General features: G+C 40.0%; 1 long non-coding RNA gene across 1 annotated transcript; it reads right to left on the reverse strand.

The window, feature by feature from the left end:
* Positions 1–2,870: 2,870 nt before the first annotated feature.
* On the reverse strand, positions 2,871–6,718 carry LOC145431828 (uncharacterized). The gene is made up of 2 exons (XR_013912129.1): positions 3,358–6,718; positions 2,871–3,199 (listed from the first exon to the last, which is right to left on the reverse strand). It is a non-coding gene; the product is annotated as an uncharacterized LOC145431828 (long non-coding RNA).
* Between the last annotated feature and the right edge of the window lie 535 nt (positions 6,719–7,253).

Here is a 7,253-nt window from a genome sequence, read left to right on the forward strand (position 1 = left end):
ACGATTAAATACAACATGCTTTTTGAAACAGACAATTGCTCTGGTAGACTTCAAATGTATTTTTTAGTCTTTTAGTGGGGGGACAGGGGCATAGCTTCAGACTAATACAAATAACTGCTAAGAGTTTATTCTGAAAAATGCATCTAGAAGTTGAAGTTACAGAAGTGTGACTGCTCAGCTTAGGTTTGAAATTTGCTATTTTTCAAAAACAGCCTTTTCTTTGCTGAACAAAACTGCTGACTATGATCAATACTCTTTGTCACACTCAGCAGAGGCAACATAAATACACAAATAAATTCAAAGATAAAGAGCAGGACAACGTGGAGCCTATACCACCATTAGTGGTTAGTACAAAGATAATTAGTACTAGAAATATAATTACAGCATGATAGGCCCAGACTGTAGCCAATACATTTATCTAGTACTGCAGAAATCCCATCTCATCACACAAAGCTAACAATCAAAACCAGCGCCTGGATCTCTTTTTGTGAATTCTTCACAACATATCAATTGTAAGTGCAGCTGTATCTGACTATAAATGCCTGTGCTAATGGAGCTCAGTCTGGGCAAGAACATTAAGTAATTTGTGTCATCTGTCTAAGATGGTCATCAGCTGATCTTACTATGTGCCAATTGCATACTCATTCCTAAGATAAAGCATCCTGTACTGCACCATCTGTTAGTGCTGATACTAAATGGTACTCGCTAATAAAGCTTCCAATTCAGTTCAATCCTCTAGCCATCAACAACCATAGGCTGAATATAAAATATTGGTGTAGCCACTGTGACATCATCCATTGTTGTGTGCGCTCGCATTTTGAAACACTCAGTTAGATGACTGGCTGTTATAGTCTTTTATTTATTTATATTTCAGAGAAGATGTGACTGACTAAAAACCTGATTTTGCTGCCAGCTACATTGTAGTACATCCTAGTTTATCATCTCATTCATTCTAAGCAGGACCCTAGTTTACAAAACGAACATCCTTCCATATTAAAGAAGATTTGAATCCATAAACGAATTAAGAAAATATCTGCAGAGGTAATAAAACAAGGGAGATGTTTAGTTGTTTCATAAAACTTACATACATTTTGGGTTTTTCTGCAATAAAAGGAGTCACCCCCTCCTTTTGGCCATTAAATAAGGCCCAGACAGTCATTTTTTGAAAGTTATTCAATAAGAAAAAAAAGAATATGGCACTCATATACTTTAAATTAATCACATTTTATATATGTGCCTAGACACTGACCACATATGTAGGCACCAAAGGCGTACTCACAGGTGTTCACATGCCGAAGAGGCGAACTTCACCTTCAGACTTAAGACATTAAGGATCATTCCTATATTTTCTAATCTGAAAAGGGTTCCCCTTTACCTAAGAAGTGAAGACGAGAAGGAAAGAGACAATACAAGTAGCCTTTGTCACGGTCTGGCTGGGGCAGACCGTATGTGTTGCAGAGGAGGACTCAAACGCAGACCAAAATGTGGTGTGGATTAACAAAACAAGCCGTTTATTGAGGTTAGCAACGAGGGTACAAAATAATAGGGCATCGGTGAAAACTAAACAATAACCTAAACTGGGTGAACTAATAACAAAACATGAAAAACCTTAACCATAGTGAACTGACATGGGTACCTGGAGATGAGACATGGATGAGCAGACGACCTGACAAAGAATGGCTGAGAGCACACAGACTAAATGGACACAGGAGGATAATGAGGGAAGTGGCAACACATGGGGAACCAGCTGACACACATGAACATAACGACGTGACAATGGGAGAGTAAAACTGAACACGATGAACACAGACACACCAGACCTCTTCACAATAAGACAGGAAACAGTGAGATATAAACATGACAACCTGGACTGACAACATACGCCACAGACATAAAATACATGAAAGCAGGGGAGACTTAACATAGTGGAAACACGAGGGGAAAATAACTAGTAACACCTAGGCATGATAATGATAAACTTAGGAAACCTGAAGGCAACATAAACTAAACACAAAACGCTGGGTCAGCAGACCCAGGATCATGACAGCCTTGTGATAAAATGAGAGTAAATATTGGTATAGCAGCCTTTCCCAGATAGAGGGAGTTGCAGACAGACAAGGATTAGCGATGCCAAGGACGCCTGCTTTATACTTGACAGGTAATATAATCTAACAATTTGACACATGGAGTCTGGAAAAAAAAGGTGAGTTTTTTTTTTACTTCTTTGTCCTATAGTGTCCTGTAGAGTTATAGACTTGACATACACTTGCAATCTATTGACATCTAGCGGTGAGATTTTCTACACTGTACCTTCACAAAAGGCTTCACCCGTGGAAGCCACATCCATCTCTTGCATGTGTCCAAGGCTGGACTGGGACAAAAAATCGGCCCGGGCATTTTGACTAGAGACCGGCCCACCAGGATAAAGATTGAAAATGTGACATCATTCAGGGATAAAACCGCAAAGGATTCTGGGAACTTGTGGCAAGAGGTACTAGCGCACGCAGGCTTTCAATTGAACTCAGTTACACAGCGATAAAAAGAAACCCAAAAAATGGCAAGAAGCTGTTGTATTATTAACTTCAATAGCCGGTCGCATGACAGCCACGGGAAGCCGATGGGTAAAGAGATCTTTTTTTTTTTTTATCGGATTACGTCGTTGAAGAGAAATTTTTTAAGCCATGTTTCCGAAGTAAGAGCCGACGGATGGTCTGGATATACCAAATATAACGTCTCAGAACACTCCAGCTCACATGTTAGTCTGCTCCAAGCATTCCCACAAAGGTCAGAGTTTTTTAGTAGTTAATACGTCATTTTTCTTAACATAATTGGTGATATAGGTTACAAGCAAGTCTGGCGCTGAACAGAAATTGTCGCGCTATGCTCCTTTATTTATTGTGCATAAATAGTGAATTGTCCTGACACAATATTGTGTTTCGCTTCTGTTATTACCATGGTACATTGACAAAAACATATACTTTTATTCACAGGATAAAACAGTTGTTTTGTATCACTTATTGTCCATTGCGATTACAACATACAATATTATTGTCACTGCTACATTTCTGTAATGCTACTGTAACCGGTTTCTGCTTCATCCCGCTGCAACAGTTCGGCCCAAACAGACTCCTCGACTCTGCGTTGTGTAGTGTTTTTAAAAAGACAAGGAGTCTCTGATCGATCGTTGCCACTTTATTTCCTGAATGGAAACAACGGTGTATTATCAGTGCACAAGCTCGCCATACACCACTCCGCACAGCACACTCTCGTATGGCTACGGCAGACTGGAAGCGATTACTGCAGCAATATTACAATTTCTAATATACAATAAAATAACAGCAACAACAAATTATGTACCTGAATGGAAACAACGGTGTATTATCAGTGCACAGGCTCGCCACACACCACTCCGCACAGCACACTACGGCAGAACATCTCATTAGCATTCCGCTTTAGCATACAGTTTCACACATTACAGTTTTTTACAGACGCTAGGACACATTTCTCAATACTTAGGTCACTTTTGCAAAACTCTTCACACAATTCTCCTAACTGACCCTCAGCTTGGCAAAGCAGTTCATTCCACATTCAAAATGCACTACAACTACCAAAACACTTCATTCAGGTCTCAAATAAACTCATTCTTCCAGAACACTAGCAAAGGTTGACAGCCGACAAACACACTTTGTCACCCACAAAACAATGACCTAAAAAACACTAACAACATGTAGCATTACACAGTGTTTTCCTGTGTAAAACAAGGACACATCTCTGTTTATAATTTCAATATATGTTACTGGAATGAATCAGACATCATGTATTTATGTTTATGTATTTTTATTTTTTTGCACTAAGTAATCCCAAAATACAAGAATTCGTATACACACCATCCACTGATACACATACAATAGTAATGCTAATCTACTCGGTCTTCTCCATTTGGCCACAGGTTCTCATCCACATCACATCTTATGTCATCTTGGGCAACACACCTAGGAAAGAATCTTCTGGCATGCCAGAATTGAAGGAGTTGAAAAATTGAAGGAGTAACAACTGTGTAGATGTTCATCCACAATGAGAATCAGCTGTGGCTGGTTAAACTGCATTGTTAGATTTAAAATATGTTTCAGTAAAATATTGCCGTTGGATTTTGCTGTCTTTTCAAGTTTTGCATTGTGTTATTGTTTTGACCATGAGTTTAACAGTTTTGAAAACAGTATGTAAGCACATGCAAAATGTCCTGTCCGTACAAAGGTTTTTGGCAGTTGTTGTGTCTGAGTGAGAAGATGATTCATGTAATTTGAGAGATGTAGTCATTGAATGCATTTTGTGCCAAAACAATGATAACTGGTCCTCAGTTTAGCCCACATAGACTTCTGTTGTGCTCACTGTGTGAGGAGTTTTGCAAACGTGACCTAAGTATTGAGAAATGTGTCCTAGCGTCTGTAAAAAACTGTAATAAACAAATGAAAAGTACATAAAACTGGTGTTGGACATGTGTCCACTAAGCACTTATTACACTCGGTGCTCGTCAGCTAATCAAACATGTTTTATGTGTCTGTACTACTTAGCTATATTGTGTGCGGAACAATACAACTCACCTCTCGTATGGCTACGGCAGACTGGCAGCGATTACTGCAGCCAGCCTCACCTAACCAGCCACACTGAGAGCGGGGGGGCGCTGTTTCCCCATTACACTGATATTTGTGGCAAGTGGAATAATACCACAAACACTGTTACACTACCAGAAATTATTTCCACTACTAATTAATTACCGTTGAGCTCAAAGGTCCTATTAATAAACTGTTAATGAATGTGTATTTATGAAGACGATTTGTGAGACTGGTAAACTTATGATACGTACAATAGTCTTTCGTCCTACACGGTGCATTTCAAGGTCCTGCACCCATCCGTCGGTAAACTGTACCTGGGCTTGTTGCAGTGACCTGAAGTTACTAAACTTCATGAGTGTATGCACTCACTCCAAGAACCGTGTAATTATAAATCTGAGCGTGGTGAAAGTTGGCAGCACACTGACGTCTTTTGTCCACTCTGTGTGCTCGTAAGGGTCTGACCCTTTCACTCCTTTGATTTTTTCCTCGTATCTTTTCTTTGTCTTTTCGTCGAGTCTGTCTTTGTACGGACCGGCATTGTTCTCCTTTTGTTTTGTACATTCCTTTTTTGTGCGGCAAAGAAAAAAAAAGAAGGTATTGGAACCGGAGAATGAACGTTTTGCGGTGCTGCAAATGCTTGCATTTGATGCGGTACTTGGATTGTTTTGCCACGAGTTCCCGGCATGCAATGCGCGAAAATCACTTGATTGCTAAACAAGGGGGAGGGTGCATCCAGCCTCCTCGGCTGTAATTGGTCCAGCCCAGAGTCAATCATGACCAATTGGCCAATCCAACACCTTTCATTATATATACCCTTCCTAAAAAAAAAAAAAAAAAAAAAAAAAAAAAATATCCATCGGCCCATAAAAACAAAAAATCGCCAGCGGCCCACCGGGCAAATGCCCGGTATGCCCGATGGCCAGTCCAGCTATGCATGTGTCTACGTCATCAAACACCTTTTGACTTGCAGAATGCCAAATATACGGTAACTTTGCAAACAGCAGCCACTGTCAAATGTTTTTCAGTGAACTAAACTAAAAACAACTAAGTTTGGAGTGTGGCCACCCACTTGTGCTACGAGCATCAGTCAGCAGATCCTATCAGATGACATCAAGTGGTGAAAGCTCCCTAGTTAATGAGGTCTCAGAGGGTTCGTAAGCTCCAGACTGCTCATCTCTACTTCTCTCTTCCACACATATTGTCTTACTACCCACACATTTTTTTCTGTGTATACTACTGATGACTGGAGGCGTCAAAGTTCATGGAGTGGGTCATGTTGTGGGTCAAAGGTAGCTGCAAGATGAACAGGCATCTTGGGAAAGCTTATTGTTCATGCATTGCTCATTTTAAAATGATGTTTGCAGCAGAGAACAGCAGAACACCAGTACCTGCTGTCTTTTGCTGATTGAGTCATGACTGAACTGCTCATCATCCCATTTACTCCTGTTTGTAAAGTGCGTTAGCAGTGAAACTCCTGACTTTACAGACTGCCATTTACATGTACTGATATTTTCATCACATCAAGCAAATCCCTCTCTGTTTTAATTCAGCAAATCTGACACAAGCTTTAGCTAATGTGATCATTGGGGAACCATTCTGGCAATATAGCCCATGGGTTCTGTCATTTCCCAGTCAGAGGTAAACACAAAGACAAAGTGTGGTAATATATTGTGGATATAATTACAGCATGTGCATTATAAAGTCGGTAACCCCAATTCCCAGATTAGTTATTGAAATAAAATGAAAAGCCCTCTAATTGACTGGGCTCCTGGTGATTAAAGGAGACAAATTACTGCCCAACCCTGCACAGCAACAGAAAATGAATGGGAATCTTCAGTGCTCTGTGGATTCCCCTTGGTACGGACAAGGCCATCCCACGTTAACTTCAAATGTGTGGTAGTCATTTTTGTATTTGTCAAGCAAATGCGCATTTTAAATTTACTGAGGCATAATGTGACATAATCAAGTCATAATTTATCAATTAGAATAATTATGAAGCAGATCCAATTTAATTAAAGTGTTAAAGGCTCAGAGGAAGCCAGCCACACATAAAGCTGTGTGTGTGTCTTTCTTCCTGGTTGTGGCCTCTGATGCTCGGCTGCATTTACTATCGTTCTGATTCTTTCTCCATCTAATTGATTTAGGTTTTAAGGATGAAGGAAGGGAGAGCATAGTTTTTAATCACTTCCTCCATAAAAACAAAAAAAAAATCTTTGTGGGAAAAAAGGAAATTGTAACGCCTTGTGGCATTTTAACTTAGAGTTTGGCTGTGCGTCAGTGGACACTAATGAATTGGCACTGTCAGCAGTGTGAACTCTAGACCCAACAGTGGGGATGTGCTTAGTGCTTGTGGTGAAGCATGTCAGCGGGGTAGGCAGAGTGAACTTGTAAGACAGAAATGAGAGAATAAGATGGAGGAGGGAACGCACTGAGAGACAGGAAAAAAGGTCTCATCAGCCATGTCTGAAAAGATCAACTGGCTTTACTTTTGGTTTAAAGTTACAGGATCTCAGTCCAGTAGTTTTAGTTTTACATTAGGCATTTAAAACATTCCCTCTCACTGTCAGTTGTGAGGCAGGATTTATTTTATAGGTTTTTGCTTTAACTCATCATGATAAAGTAAATGCTGATTTTGTTGGA

The sequence above is a fragment of the Astatotilapia calliptera genome, chromosome 11, assembly GCF_964374335.1.
Source record: "Astatotilapia calliptera chromosome 11, fAstCal68.1, whole genome shotgun sequence".
NCBI lineage: Eukaryota > Metazoa > Chordata > Actinopteri > Cichliformes > Cichlidae > Astatotilapia > Astatotilapia calliptera.